The sequence below is a fragment of the Botryllus schlosseri genome, unplaced genomic scaffold (genome assembly GCF_051294905.1).
Source record: "Botryllus schlosseri isolate E-star unplaced genomic scaffold, Bs_hap1 Bs17a, whole genome shotgun sequence".
NCBI classification, from domain to species: domain Eukaryota; kingdom Metazoa; phylum Chordata; class Ascidiacea; order Stolidobranchia; family Styelidae; genus Botryllus; species Botryllus schlosseri.
The window spans coordinates 2,422,477-2,438,488 of NW_027648626.1; the positions used below are offsets into that span (position 1 = coordinate 2,422,477).

Here is a 16,012-nt window from a genome sequence, read left to right on the forward strand (position 1 = left end):
CGAAACACTGGAGCTGGCGTATAGCCGCCATGCTCCTTTGCCATTGCGACGAGAGTAGTATACGTCCTTTACCTTTTTCTGCGAATGGCCTTGATCATGAATTCGTAGCTGCTCGAGCGAACAATACATTATGGCGTCATACATATTCCAGACGTAGCGGCGTCAGACGTCAGACATATGAATGTTCCGAGATAGATATTATATCGACGCGATGTTTTCGTATTGGATAATAACGAGATGCGTTGCTGTAAGATATTGAGGGTTTCGAAGCCACAGCTTAACTTTAGCTTTAGAATATTGCAGGTGTTGATAGTAGATATGGTAGGTATAGCAGTATCCGAGCTCAAACCTGGCAAGTTGCTGGGCATCCCTAAAAGACGGAGAAGCGGAGGCAGCGGAGACAGCGGAGGCAGCGGAGAACGAACCCTAAAACGCGGAAACAGCGGAGACAGCGGAGAGAGCCAAAAATGCCGATTCCTAAAAGACGGAGTTAGCGGAGGAAGCGGAGAGCGGAGCTTTCGGTCATTAACCTTTATAGACACGCGCGACATAGCGGACGGATACTGAAAGCGGAGTTCGGAACCCAGCGAAATGGACATAGCGGACGGTTATATAATATAGAAAGCGCAGATCAGGGCGTATCGGAAGATGTTTCGAAGCAGTGGAGAATAACGGAGTAGTCAGCCATGCAAGTTAAAGGCCAATTGGGCGACTGATTGCCCGTCGATGAGATGACATAACGGACGGATACTGAAAGCGGAGTTCGGGGCGTATCGGAAGATGTTTCGAAGCAGTGGAGAATAACGGAGAAGTCAGATATGCGAGTTCAAGGCCAATTTGGCGACTGATTGCCCGTCGATGAGATGACATAGCGGGCGGGTATATAATACAAGGAAAGCGGAGTTCGGGGCGTATCAGAAGATGTTTCGAAGCAGTGGAGAATAACGGAGAAGTCAGCCATGCGAGTTCGATACCAATTTGGCGACTGATTGCCCGTCAATGAGATGACATAACGGACGGATACTGAAAGCGGAGTTCGGGGCGTATCGGAAGATGTTTCGAAGCAGTGGAGAATAACGGAGAAGTCAGCCATGCTATTTCAAGGCCAATTTGGCGACTGATTGCCCGTCGATGAGATGACATAGCGGGCGGTTATATAATACAAGGAAAGCGGAGATCGGGGCGTATCGGAAAATGTTTTGAAGCAGTGGAAAATAACGGAGAAGTCAGCAATGCGAGTTCAAGGCCAATTGGGCGACTGATTGCCCGTCGATGAGATGACATAACGGACGGATACTGAAAGCGGAGTTCGGGGCGTATCGGAAGCAGAGATGGCCACAGTCCGGTTCAGGAGCCGGAGCCGGAGCAGGATTTCATTGATTTTTGACCTGGCCGGACTGGATCCGGATTTTGAATTTGCGGTTATGGTCGGATTTTAGCCGGATTTTTTTTTGCAATATGATTAATTAGCATTGTTCTGGCAGGATTTTTTCGGATTCCAAACTGGACATTCACCAGCCGGATTTTTTCGGACTCTGAATTTCCAATTGCCAGCCGGATCCGGATAGATTCGGATCCCGAAATTTGGGAATCCGCCCATCTCTGATCGGAAGATGTTTCGAAGCAGTGGAGAATAACGGAGAAGTCAGCCATGCGAGTTCAAGGCCTATTTGGCGACTGATTGCCCGTCGATGAGATGACATAGCGGGCGGTTATATAATAGAAAGGAAAGCGGAGATCGGGACGTATCGGAAAATGTTTCGAAGCAGTGGAGAATAACGGAGAAGTCAGCCATGCGTTTTCAAGGCCTATTTGGCGACTGATTGCCCGTCGATGAGATGACATAGCGGGCGGTTATATAATAGAAAGGAAAGCGGAGATCGGGACGTATCGGAAAATGTTTCGAAGCAGTGGAGAATAACGGAGAAGTCAGCCATGCGAGTTCAAGGCCTATTTGGCGACTGATTGCCCGTCGATGAGATGACATAGCGGGCGGTTATATAATAGAAAGGAAAGCGGAGATCGGGACGTATCGGAAAATGTTTCGAAGCAGTGGAGAATAACGGAGAAGTCAGCCATGCGTTTTCAAGGCCTATTTGGCGACTGATTGCCCGTCGATGAGATGACATAGCGGGCGGTTATATAATAGAAAGGAAAGCGGAGATCGGGACGTATCGGAAAATGTTTCGAAGCAGTGGAGAATAACGGAGAAGTCAGCCATGCGAGTTCAAGGCCTATTTGGCGACTGATTGCCCGTCGATGAGATGACATAGCGGACGGATACTGAAAGCGGAGTTCGGAGCCCCGCGAAATAGACATAGCGGACGGATACTGAAAGCGGAGATCAGGGCGTATCGGAAGATGTTTCGAAGCAGTGGAGAATAACGGAGAAGTCAGCCATGCGAGTTCAAGGCCAATTTGGGGACTGATTGCCCGTCGATGAGATGACATAGCGGACGGATACTGAAAGCGGCGTTCGGGGCCCCGCGAAATAGACATAGCGGACGGTTATATAATATAGAAAGCGGAGATCAGGACGTATCGGAAGATGTTTCGAAGCATTGGAGAATAACGGAGAAGTCAGCCATGCAAGTTCAAGGCCAATTGGGCGACTGATTGCCCGTCGATGAGATGACATATAGCGGGCGGTTATATAATACAAGGAAAGCGGAGATCGGGACGTATCGGAAGATGTTTCGAAGCAGTGGAGAATAACGGAGAAGTCATCCATGCAAGTTCAATGCCAATTTGGCGACTGATTGCCCGTCGATGAGATGACATAGCGGACGGATACTGAAAGCGGAGTTCGGGGCGTAGCGAAATATATTTTGAAACAGCAGAGAATAACGGAGAAGTCAGCCATGCGAGTTTCAGGCCAATTTGGTGACATATTGCCCGTCGATGAGATGACATAGCGGACGGTTATATCGTTATAATATACTGAAAGCGGAGTTCGGGGCGTAGCGAAATAGACATAGCGGACGGTTATATAATATTGAAAGCGGAGATCAGGGCGTATCGGAAGATGTTTCGAAGCAGTGGACAATAACGGAGAAGTCAGCCATGCGAGTTTCAGGCCAATTTGGCGACTGATTGCCCGTCGATAAGATGACATAGCGGACGGATACTGAAAGCGGAGTTCAGGGCGTAGCGAAATATATTTCGAAACAGCAGAGAATAACGGAGAAGTCAGCCATATGCGAGTTTCAGGCCAATTCGGTGATTGCTTGCCCATCGATGAGATGACAGCGGACGCGTTTCGTATGACAATTTAACTGATGATAGTTGTGGAATATTATACTGAACTACTTTCTACTTTACAAAAACCGAATTACAAATGTAATTAGTTCATCCAGAATACTGTTCAGGTAGATGTTGAAGTAATTGCGAAACATTACCACTTCAGTAAGTACGGGAAATAGCCCAAATCTATACTTGATTACCCCGAAAAAGTAGAAATATTCAACATATATAATGTCTGAACAACGTGATGTGATAAAGCAAAAATAACGTCAGATTCGTATTCAGCGCCCCCAAATTAGGTATAATTGACCCGAAGAAGTCCTGGCGCAAAAATCCTGTAGATCAGCGTAATTGGTGCTGCGGCGTGCGACGCCATCAAACCAGGAAATTGGCCCGTGAGCACATTATAGTTTGAGACCTCTGCACTAGTGACTATGATGCGAACTCCGTAACAACTTGCTATGAACCCAATATCGGGGCATTTTGCCTGGCCTTAACAATGCACCTTTGCTCGACTCGATCTTCTCCTTTTGCTAACACGTGTCACTTCATTAACGAAATATCTTTTACAAATTATATACAGATGTTACCAAAGTAAAACGATGAATGAAACGAAGAAAATATATACAGTCATGATTAAAGGTTAAATAAAAGTTCGCGGCTGAATTTTAGCAGCTAAGCATTTTTGCGGTAGCAAATGAAGTATGTCATCTCATCAGCCTTTTCATCGACTAGGCAGGACTTGTGGAACCATATTCGACATTTCACACACATTATCTGCTGATCTTGGTCTTTACTACCTTTACATAAGCTGCTGTCGCAATTATCCCATTTCGATTTATTCATGACACCAATGGCAGATGAGGAATCGGCTAGCTCTGCATATGTAATATCACTTTCTGATATTGCATTCCAATCATCCAAAATACAACCGGATTCTGATTGCGTTTCGTCAGTCGGTCGACGGCCGGTTGGCAGTTGGTTCTCAGTTGACCGTTCTCGAATCCCTGCCAAGTAATCTACCCAGACTCGGCACTTTCCCGACGGAAAATCACGCGCTAAAGGACAAATTATTTGTCACGCAATAAGCAATTGCCATCACATGTATGCCGCAGATAATGTGTTCTCCTGTTGTTTAACGTCCCCCTGCACAGAAAAAACAGCCAGTCGTCAATTGTGCATCTCACATTCGCAACCCTGAAGCAAGCACTGACAATTTTGAATGAGTTGCGAAAAATACCCTCATATCTCGTCCGATTATGAGATATAAAAGAGTCCATCACCAGTATAGTTTTGGTACTCAAGTTAACTACTGTCAGTACCAGTGATTTGGAGCATGCACTAGAAAAATGAAGAAGTCTTTGTTCGCTGCTTGGTGCTTACGCGCAAATCGGCATAGCGACGGCACATTGTGATCTTGTTCAGTCCATTGATACCTGTACGAGGTGAAAAACAAAACCAAAGGTTTTTCGGTACAAAATGCTTCTATCGCTCGCGCTATTGTTTCATCATCTAGCCATTGCTCAGGTTTCAAGCATTGGCGTATCACATGCTGCGGATCTTTATCTTCCTTTGACGACGAAAGCCAAGGGTAATCATTGAGGGCGGGCAGCTTCACAGAGTCGGTCGTCAAGTCCAATGGCGCTGTTTCTTCATTGATTTCAGACATCTGCTCGTCGGATATCATTGACAGATCAGAATGCAATAGCGGTTGTTTGGGTTGCTGTTTTCTTGGTGTTGAATGGTGAGCTGGTGTACTATTTACGGCAGGGGTGGGCAAACTACGGCCCGCGGGCCGCATGCGGCCCTCAACACCGTTCTGTGCGACCCGCGAGAGTCTAGAGAAACTTATCAAAAATATTGATAAAATGCATACTAAAAATCGAATTAATGCAGGGACTTGATTGACCTTTTTCTTAGTATATTTCACCATAATAATTCTAAGACAGTGGTTGTCAAACGGAGGGGCGCACCCTCCTTGGGTGTCGTGAAAGCATCTGAAGAGGGCGCGAAGCTGAGCTCGACTGAAATTTTTTTCGCGCTTCGCGCGATTTACATACAATTCTAGGGTAAATACTTCCTATATTACTTTTATGTTCAATTTCTGGCGCGACAGCCCGATCTCAAGGCCCACGCAGTTTAAAAGGTTTCAACGGGTAAACATCACAGAAATCCTAAACGACATTGTCATAATTCGGATCACGAGTGTGATTTCAGATTGGCCAGTCCAGTTTTAATTATTTCAGTGGACTGCTTATAAAAAACGATTCGCGCTTGTCTTAGGTAGATTCGTTCTCTGTATGCGTACAATTATGGGATTTATATTCTATCTATATTTTATCTACACATAGTAAAAGCGTGTTTGAAGCTAACATGGTTATGATGCTGTCAGCATTGTGTGTCCTGGAACTGTACCAATAGTGGAATTGGTAAATCTAATAACAGATCGCTGCTCACAGATTTAAATTTCAATCATGTTCTAAGAATCGGGACAACCGACAAATTGGTTATTGCAGTCGACCAGCCTATGAAATCTCGCCACTGTTTCTCACGCTTCTCCGATAGCATCAAACTAATGTTTGGTTTGCATTGAATAAGCATATATATTATCTCCATGTCATCACTATATGATATAATCAAACACCATTACTGCGTTTTGGTGTATAGTCACAATTTTATATAATGCGGCCCGCGAATGGATTCAGATGCAGAGTTGGTCAGTAACGAAGTACTTCTACTTTTTTAAAGTACTTGAGTAGTTTTCCTCTACTTCTGGTACTTACTCAAGTATAAATTTTTTCCGCTACTTCTACTTCTACTTCGTAATATTTTGTGAACTACTTACTTACTTTTCGCTATTTTCAGTTTGTCAAGTAGAAGTAGTTTTTCCACCTAGCAGGAAGATAGCCTGAGGAATTTCGTGGCTGTTTTCACGGATTATCAGCATTTAACTTTCATAAAAGTTGAGAGTAAAACCCAGAATATTCGTCGCGCTTCGCGCTCAGTGGATATGAAGTGACCAATATGATTTCACAAAGTATCGATGAATACAATTTAGGTCATCATTGGTTTATTAGCAATTTTATCAGTTCAATACACCACAAAAAATGCGATACAATGAATAGACAGGAAGATGTCGAAGCGACTTGGATTTGTCAATGGAATCTGGACACCCACCTTGGCCTAGGCGTAGTAAAGAGGAGGCATGCACACTGAATGAAAGTAAAGAATACAGTATAGAAAAAGGTGAGGGGATTCCTGGTTCCGTTCACACCACATTGTCGCCCATATGAAATATTTCATCACAGTATATATGGCCCAACATAACGTTTGAAACTGATGTTTCGCATTCTAGCATTTACTTATCATATCGTAATCTAGCAGTCCATGGCGTGTCCTAATCTGGAAAAGTGGACTGTGACTTTTTTTTAACTTTAGACCTGTTTTAGCATACCGCCTTTGAAACTTGTCTGGACTAAAGACATGAAATAAATTTTTCGCTTTTAGAAGTAGTATTTATATTTCTCTTTCAATTCCCAGTATCATACTTTGAGTTCTAATTAGTTTCAGTTTTTTTATCTGGAGAACATACATGTTGAAGTAGAGAAGCAAGTGTAGTGATGCATGTAATTTCCGGAAATAAAGCTACACAATATGACATTTTGCGATCCTCCATATTTTTTATCAACGTTTACTGATCGCTCAAAGTGTTTTCACCGTATTCGATACTGTAACTTCTCCGTATAGCTCCTCAAGTACACTCTACGGGCCTTATAATATGGGGGAGGGCCCCATACCACGATATTTTCTAAAATGGGCGGTTCGAGTGAACAGAGGATTAGTATCGCATTATCATATCAATATTAGCATTTTCCTCCCATGATGTTAACGAATGCTCATGTTGTCTAAAATTGGATACCTGCTGGTATGCATCAATATGAATCAAGCTCTTCACATTTTGCATAGCCCAATTTGCAGCTTTTTGACAATCCTCGCGAGCGAATTACGATCGTTTTCCCAACTACTTACTTACTTGAGTAGATTTAAAATCAGAAAATTCTACTTCTACTTCAAGTAGTTTTAGGTTGCTTATGGAAGAAGTACTTCTACTCGTACTTGAGTAGATTTTTTCTTCGCTACTTCTACTTCTACTTGAGTAGCCTTCTTGACTACTTTGGCCACCTCTGTTCAGATGTCGAATGCGGCCCGCGAGCTCAAAAGTTTGCCCACCCCTGATTTACGGTATAGTCAAAATCTACCTGGCGAGGCCTTTTCCGACCGGACTTCCTGGTCCTACCCTTGCGATTTTTCAGGAGCTGACTCAAATTGCAGGGGACCGCTTTCTGTGTGCTGTTGTCTTTTAATGACATCGCTACAGCTAGAATATGATAGCATATTGTTGTGCTTGGGCAAGTACATGAGGAAGGCTTTGGGAAATACCTGACGCAATGAACTTGACGTTGAGTCATTGAAGCACCGGTGAACACACCATTGGTCGACGAGAATCCAATCATATTATTTATCCCGCACCACCTCGCCATAGCGCGCTGGGAGAATCTTTGATTCAACTTATTGTTTGACCTGAAGAATTTTGTCACATTTTGGTCATTGTTGATTTCACTTATGATATCGTCAAGCGTCAACATTTTAGGAAATTTGATATGTTCGAGTTTTTTTCTCATGTAACTAAATTCCGTTTTAAGTTGATATTCCCCATGTCCGCACGACGAAAATCATGTAAGTAGTTCGTCTGCAGATTATGCATCCATAATATGATGGCATCCAATGTCTTTTCTTTACGCCCGCTCGCAGCCTTCAAAACGTTGTTCATTGACTCGCTAATATTGTTAGTGGGTGGGCTCTCACTAAAAGCGGAAAAATATTTCGTTCTGAATCTGCAGGTATTTCTGGAAATGTCCGTCCGCTATGTCATCTCATCGACGGGCAATCAGTCGCCGAATTGGCCTTGAACTCGCATGGCTGACTTCTCCGTTATTCTCCACTGCTTCGAAACATCTTCCGATACGTCCCGATCTCCGCTTTCCTTGTATTATATAACCGCCCGCTATGTCATCTCATCGACGGGCAATCAGTGGCCAAATTGGCCTTGAACTCGCATGGCTGACTTCTCCGTTATTCTCCACTGCTTCGAAACATCTTCCGATACGCCCCGATCTCCGCTTTCCTTGTATTATATAACCGCCCGCTATGTCATCTCATCGACGGGCAATCAGTGGCCAAATTGGCCTTGAACTCGCATGGCTGACTTCTCCGTTATTCTCCACTGCTTCAAAACATCTTCCGATACGCCCTGATGTCCGCTTTCTATATTATATAACCGTCCGCTATGTCTATTTCGCGGGACCCCGAACTCCGCTTTCAGTATCCGTCCGGTATGTCACCTCATCGACGGGCAATCAGTCGCCAAATTGGACTTGAACTCGCGTGGCTGACTTCTCCGTTATTCTCCACTGCTTCGAAACATCTTCCGATACGCCCCGATCTCCGCTTTCTATATTATATAACAGTCCGCTATGTCTATTTCGCGGGGCTCCGAACTCCACTTTCATTATCCGTCCGCTATGTCATCTCATCGACGGGCAATCAGTCGCCAAATTGGCCTTGAACTCGCAAGGCTGACTTCTCCGTTATTCTCCACTGCTTCGAAACATCTTCCGATACGCCCCGATCTCCGCTTTCCTTGTATTATATAACCGCCCGCTATGTCATCTCATCGACGGGCAATCAGTCGCCAAATTGGCCTTGAACTCGCATGGCTGACTTCTCCGTTATTCTCCACTGCTTCGAAACATCTTCCGGTACGCCCCGAACTCCGCTTTCTATATTATATAACCGTCCGCTATGTCTATTTCGCGGGGCCCCGAACTCCGCTTTCAGTATCCGTCCGCTATGTCACCTCATCGACGGGCAATCAGTCGCCAAATTGGACTTGAACTCGCGTGGCTGACTTCTCCGTTATTCTCCACTGCTTCGAAACATCTTCCGATACGCCCCGAACTCCGCTTTCCTTGTATTATATAACCGCCCGCTATGTCATCTCATCGACGGGCAATCAGTCGCCCAAATCGCCTTGAACTTGCATGGCTGACTTCTCCGTTATTCTCCACTGCTTCGAAACATCTTCCGATACGCCCTGATCTCCGCTTTCTATATTATATAACCGTCCGCTATATCCATTTCGCGGGGTCCCGAACTCCGCTTTCAGTATCCATCCGCTATGTCGCGCGTATCTATAAGGTTAATGATCGAAAGCTCCGCTCTCCGCTAGTTCCGCTGTCTCCGTCTTTTAGGAATCGGCATTTTTGGCTCTCTCCGCCGTCTCCGTTGCTTCCGCGTTTTAGGGTCCGTTCTCCGCTGCCTCCGCTGTCTCCGCTGCCTCCGCTTCTCCGTCTTTTAGGGATGCCCCAAGTTGCTCTCAGTCCTGTTTCTGAAGGCGTATCTATTTTCGTTACAGTTTAATGGTGACAGAAGCTATGGCTTATAAGAATGTATTATATTTTCTGTCATTGAACTACACGAAAATGGAAGCGTTATGGCATTATGAATCATGACGTCGAATGCTTGTGTGATAGAAAGGGATCATTTCGCCTCTCGCTTAGTAGCACGGTGCCGTGCGAAATACGTTGGACGTGCGATGCAAAGGAATATTGCCGGAAAAGTTTGCAATCACGCTGGAAAAGATGATTCAGGTACGAAGTCCTAGGCCAGGGGTATCAAACTCAATTTGCGTTGCTGGCCGGATTCAAACCGCTCGCGGGCCGGATCAGCAGTCAAATCATTCCAAAATGTTACGGTACCTCAAAAGGCCCACCCTTACTTTTCGCTTGAATAGTTTATTATCGATGCTGTATACATTTTGGTATATTACATAACATTCACGATCATATCATATGGATATATTCTAGCAGCACCTTTACTCGCAAACAACGGAATTTTGGAAAAAATTCAATGAATGATCTTTTGAATTCAACCGCTAAGACATTGACTCTAACGACGGAATAAGCTGACATATTTGTATGCTCCCTTTGTTTTATTCGTAATCGGCCGTTTACTCGGCGCATGCGTTTTAAGGAACACAAGTGGTTTAATTGTAAACGCAGACGTTGGAATTTGGCTCATTATTAATCGTCATTCGGGTTTCTCTGTCTGTCTGGGGCCTTTGAGTAGAAGTGATACAGCAGTGCGACCAAATATATTACTTTTTCTTTTTCACTATTATATTCTCCATGCGACCTGCATATAACAGTTTCTTTTTCACTTTACGAAGAACTACTTTATGTCTCATTTTTTCATAAAAATCTGAACTCAGTGTTCACTTTTTGGAGTCTTGGGAATTGGATGTCAGTATCACCAGCTTGTTCCTGATGATGACTAGAGTAAAACCATAACACCAGCGCCGGATAATTATATTACGGCCTATGATATTGACATTTGTGGCCTTGCGAGAACTCCGGGAAGTATTTCTTACAATAATATCTCAACAAATGTGCTGGGAAATACAGGGTTTTTTCAAACTACTCAGAATTGCTTTGCAAGCTACATGTGGCCTGCGGGCCCTATGTTCAACACCCCTATCCTAGGCCATCATTATTCGAGAAATTGACAAGAATATGAAGAGTCGCAGTATGTCATACTATACCGTCTCAAAGTTTCAAAGTGTTGATGACTGCATAATTTTTGTTCAGATTATAGAAGAACCTACAAAAGAGCATGGCCCAAAGTACAGTCCTTCAACTGCTGCTGAAGTTTTGATGAAGCCCTCTTCATTCAGGCGACTGCTGACTGATGATCTCCACAAGAAAGACTGGATTTTTGTCACATTCACTTTTTTTTTACGTGTTCCCGCATTAAATAAACCTGATTCGAATTTACTGGTCTCAGGAACGTAAAACTGCTGCAAGGGACCAGACGAGTATATTGATATTACAGCAGATTTCTGTTACGTTTAGTTACGGAAATTTTCCGTAAAATTTTCTACGGTCAGCATATGTAAAATCATATTACGAGGAGAGTTATTTCGAATTTACTGGTCTCATCAGCGTAAAACTGCTGCACTGGACCAGACCAGTAACTTGGTATTACAGCCGTTTTCCGTTACTTCAAGTAACGGGAATTTTCCGTAGAAGTTATAACTGTCAGTCTTAGTAAAAATAAATTACGGTCAATATTATTTACGGGAAAATATTTATCATATTTACTGGTCTCAGAGTCGTAAAACTGCTGCCAGGACCAGACCAGTAATTTGGCATAGAATATTTTTAACAGTGTATGTTGAAAATTTTCTGATCCGTCCGATTGGAACCTGTCGTGTTTCTATTTAACAGGAACGACAACAGCTGTCTTGGTTTTTCTGCTTTTGCTCGCTCTGGCGGCTTTCAAATTACGCCGTGAAAAATGCAGGTAGCCTACTTGTTGATCACACCGTCCGTTCACTCAATTGTTCACAAGTCACAATGTACTATTGTCAGATGACACACTAACTTCTCTCGGCAGAGGCCGTGTGTCACCTCAAATGGTATACGCTGACCGCAAGCTATTTGTTGATACGATTGTTGATGTACAATGTTCTTTTATATACGTATATAATTACTGTCATTTGACTTCCCAATAAGAATATCGTGTACTGAAATTGTCATGTAGCTTGTGTTATTGGTGGAATTTATTGTCGTGTGGTGCAAAAGACCACGTTGATATATGCATCAAAACAACAATGTTCTTTTCAACTCTCTATTAATTGCTGACGATTGCCCCTGAGTGTCGGGTGTCAACCGATCCGGAAATATTCGTTTTTCTTGTTAAAAATACGAACATACTATTAAGTTTTCTATCTCAAAGTCTTATAACAATATGTGTATTGCGTTGCGTCACAGCAAACGCTCCACAAGGACCAACCAAAGCCAACCATCGTTTCTCCCCTGCGTCACCGCGCCAGCCTCAACGCAATACTTCGACATAAGAAGGGCGTACACGTCTCTGCCGATAAACCGGGGCTCGGCAAAACAAACCGACCGTCTGTCGTCAACGTTGCGGGGTCACCAAATAGATATCGTTTGTATCGGGGATCAATTCGAAGTTGGACCGCGAGAGCACATGTTATATCTGACATCGGATGACCTGCGCGGCGAAAGGTCGGCGAGAATTTCCGTGTGACCTGCTGTCTTTTGGGACCTCGCTCTGTTGGGATGGCAACGCTGACGAGGTTGAAAAGCTATCGAGAACACCAGATGAGGATGAAATAACTGGAATCTGGTCTGGACTGGCTGAAATGACTACATTGCTTTCAGTTTCTCGCAATGGCGCGAACTTCAGTAACCTGCCACTATAGGGCTGGGCAGAATTCGATATTGAATCGAACGATAGGTTTCGAATCGAGTATTATGACTCATTATGACCGTACGAAGATGCGGAAAGTAATATAAGGGCAGTGCTACTGCGCATTACAAATGATTCGGTGTTATGTCAACAATGCGTATTTCATTGGACTTCGTGACAATGCTTCATACAGCTGTCATGTCCATTTAACGCGAGTAGCTTCGTACTGCATGTTGTACATTGTGATACATCCAATCAGGGTTTCAAGGCTTCCTCAGTGTCGGATGTCATCGAAAGAAACTATAATTGTCGTTCCTAAAATAACTGCCAGACTCGAATCATTAGATTTAATACCGGATTCGGATTCGAGTGCTCGATTCGTTGTGCCCAGCACTACTTACTAACAATGAACTCTATGTTCCATCACAATGCTGCAAATTGCGAAATTTTTGAAGTGCTTTGTCAGTTTCAAGTTTTATGTTCCATTTCTTTGAGCAATACACAAGCTTTCAACACCTTGGATTTTGCAATCGAGAATTAAACCCTTAAATATATTCAGCGGGTTGCAGCAGGAAGATTGAGGCGAACCGTTCTTTGAAAACTACTGATATAGGTCGGTGGTTCGCAACCGTCCATAGGGCGAAAAACCGAACTTCTGGGGGGATTCGCTTCGCCCCCCAGACTCCCCCCTTTCACTGTGCGCTCTTTGCCGCTACTTGTCGTCTGTATTGGGTGTCCGTTTAGTGAGTCAGCTATTCTCGCCTAGACACGCGAAGCGCGAAAAATTTCAATAATTCATGATTTAATCGGTTTATATCAGTGTTTCCCAACCTTTTTCCACCCACGTACCATTGCGAGGTTTTATGCAGTGCTCGCGTACCACCTACAAGTTACGCGCGCCGAAGACAATCAAAAATGTTTTCACCATTTATTACGTCATAAGCACGTATTTGACCTATGCGAGATGCAACAACAAATTCTAATAAACTAGGCATTATCAGTCAGGGCTAATGAGATGTATGGATTTGTTTTTTCACCACGAGTCACAAGAAGAACAGCCTAATGAATTAACAACAAACAACAAAAGTCGATTTATTCAATGCGATGGCTGCATTTGTTTATTTTCCAATATCAAGGGGCGGATAACCTTATCGACCAAAGGGCACATGAGATTTGCGAACAATTGCGCGGGCCACTTGAATGTTGATGACCTTTTTTTTAGCCACCAAATAGAAGCGAACCGGATTAGGTAATGATGAAAACAAGACATATATTACTACGCATCCAAATCGATAACAATTATGTCATGAAAAGTAAGTGTGCATAGTGCACTCATGAAGTAGCCTAACCGCGCGAAGCGCGAAAGCTTTTCATAGTTAGTGAATGAGTTAGGCCAATACTAATGTCACTTGCATATACTGTGGGCCACGTCTGTATACCACTGCTGGGCTCACTTGGCAAACACAGGATTATTCGAACATATTAATATTGACGATTTCGGTGTGAACATGCGCCTATCATTTTGTGCAAAAGTTTTATCGCCGATCATCTTCATCTCTGCGGGTCCAGACGCGAAGTCGGATGTTATACGGCACGTTTTCTCATAATTGCCAGTATAGTCAATTAAGTAGATTGGGAGTAGTTTTATATTCAGGAAGGGCTACAAAAAGCAACAAATTGAGTGACAATAAATCGCGCGAAGTGCTAAGAATAATATCAAGTCAAATAAATCTACCACGAAATATTCTATTTTATGGTCATATAGGGAGATCTACGAAATATCTTGCTGGCCCCTTGCTACCCCAATGCGTCGGAACTGGTATATAAGTCATCAACCTCCCAAATTTCGGGGTCAGACTAATCAAAGTTTTAGGTTGGCCTTGGAAATTCACAGTAAATTACCTTAATATTTTTTACTTTTAATATTTGATAATATAACTAATTTCGAGAATTATCTCGTGGGCCACATTTGGCCCGCGGGTCACGGGTTGGCCGTCCCTGCGCTAGCTGGTCGATGCGTGGCATACGTTTACTCAAAGCGCATCGAAAGTCATGCATGGGCGCAACAAGTTGGTTTCGTTTCTTCGACTTGATGGTCGTATTGGGATGTAAATCCTTGCTCGCACTCCCACGTAGAAGGGAAAATTTACAGCTGGGGAATAGCGTGACAAGCTAGCGTTGAATACGAGGAGGCGATGCTACAAAACACCCCCAAATCAACCCCCCTACACTAATAACTCCCTTCGGTCGAAAAAAAAAACAGAATCTACTCGCGTACCACCCGGAAGACCTTCGCGTACCACTAGTGGTACGCGTACCACAGGTTGGGAACCACTGGTTTATATGATTGGGAATTGCATATATATTGCTATCAATTTCTTGTCATCTCTGCTCACGTTATCAAAATTACCGGTTTGATGAGGTGTCTTGGTAACTGTGGGGCCCGTAAATAATAATTAAACATCTTCGGGTGGGCGGACCCGTTGGTATATGTCCATATCTATAAATCCTGCGTGTTTTTTCTTGAGGGAGGAGTACCAAATAATCAAGATATTCAGCAAGTTGAAATCGCGCCTGACGCAAAAACAATTTGAGAAAGTTGCATAAATATTCAAAAAATACTCTATAATTTATGCTAATTCACAAAATAATTTTGGGCTCAATTCGAGCTCGCCCCTTCAATTGGGGGGTTGGGGCTGCGGCAGTTACGGTCCTGAATGGCTCGCATTACCGGGGTAAGTTATTGTCAACTTGCAAGGTTAACCTAAAATTTGATAAGCCTGACCGCGACATTTGGAATATTGATGACTAAATTATCAGTTCCGACGCTATCTCGAATCGACAATTTTTGTAGATCTGTGTATGACGATAAAGTGGGATATTTCGTGGCAGATTTATATAACTAACTCGATATTTTTCTTTAGCACTTCGCGCGGTTTATGGTCACTCGAGTTCTTGCTTTTAGCATTGGTACCCCTTTCTGAAAAAACAAAAATACGCCCAATTTAATAGAATCGAGTTTCACTATATTCGCAACTCTGAGAGAACGTGTCGTCCAACAATGGTTCGTAAATCTCGTGCGGCCCTTTTGCCGAAACGGTGAGCCGCCCCTGAGGTAGACAGACGGATTGCTTATTCGTTCAATGAAAGCTGGCACCAATGCCCGAAACAGACGATCACAGCGATACGACCACATCCTAGAGCAGTGGTTCCCAACCTTTTTCGACCCGTCGCCCCCTTTTCAAGCTCAACACCGATCATCGCCCCCAAATTTTGTGTACCGAAAATTGGGCATACAATCTGTAGTGTAATCAACGGCGGCTTGACTAAAAAAAGGTCAACTTTACGGCTGTTTTGACGCGTCAGCGCCCCCTATCGCCACCCTCGCTATTTTCGCCCCCCCTCTCCCCCCCCCCCCCCGTCGCCCCCTTTGTCC

At 43.8% G+C, this 16,012-nt stretch overlaps 1 long non-coding RNA gene across 1 annotated transcript; it reads left to right on the plus strand.

The window, feature by feature from the left end:
- Nucleotides 1-5,988: 5,988 nt before the first annotated feature.
- LOC145459749 (uncharacterized) lies at nt 5,989-7,444 on the plus strand. Its single transcript, XR_013921552.1, has 2 exons — nt 5,989-6,301; nt 6,490-7,444. It is a non-coding gene; the product is annotated as an uncharacterized LOC145459749 (long non-coding RNA).
- The last annotated feature ends 8,568 nt before the right edge of the window (nt 7,445-16,012 follow it).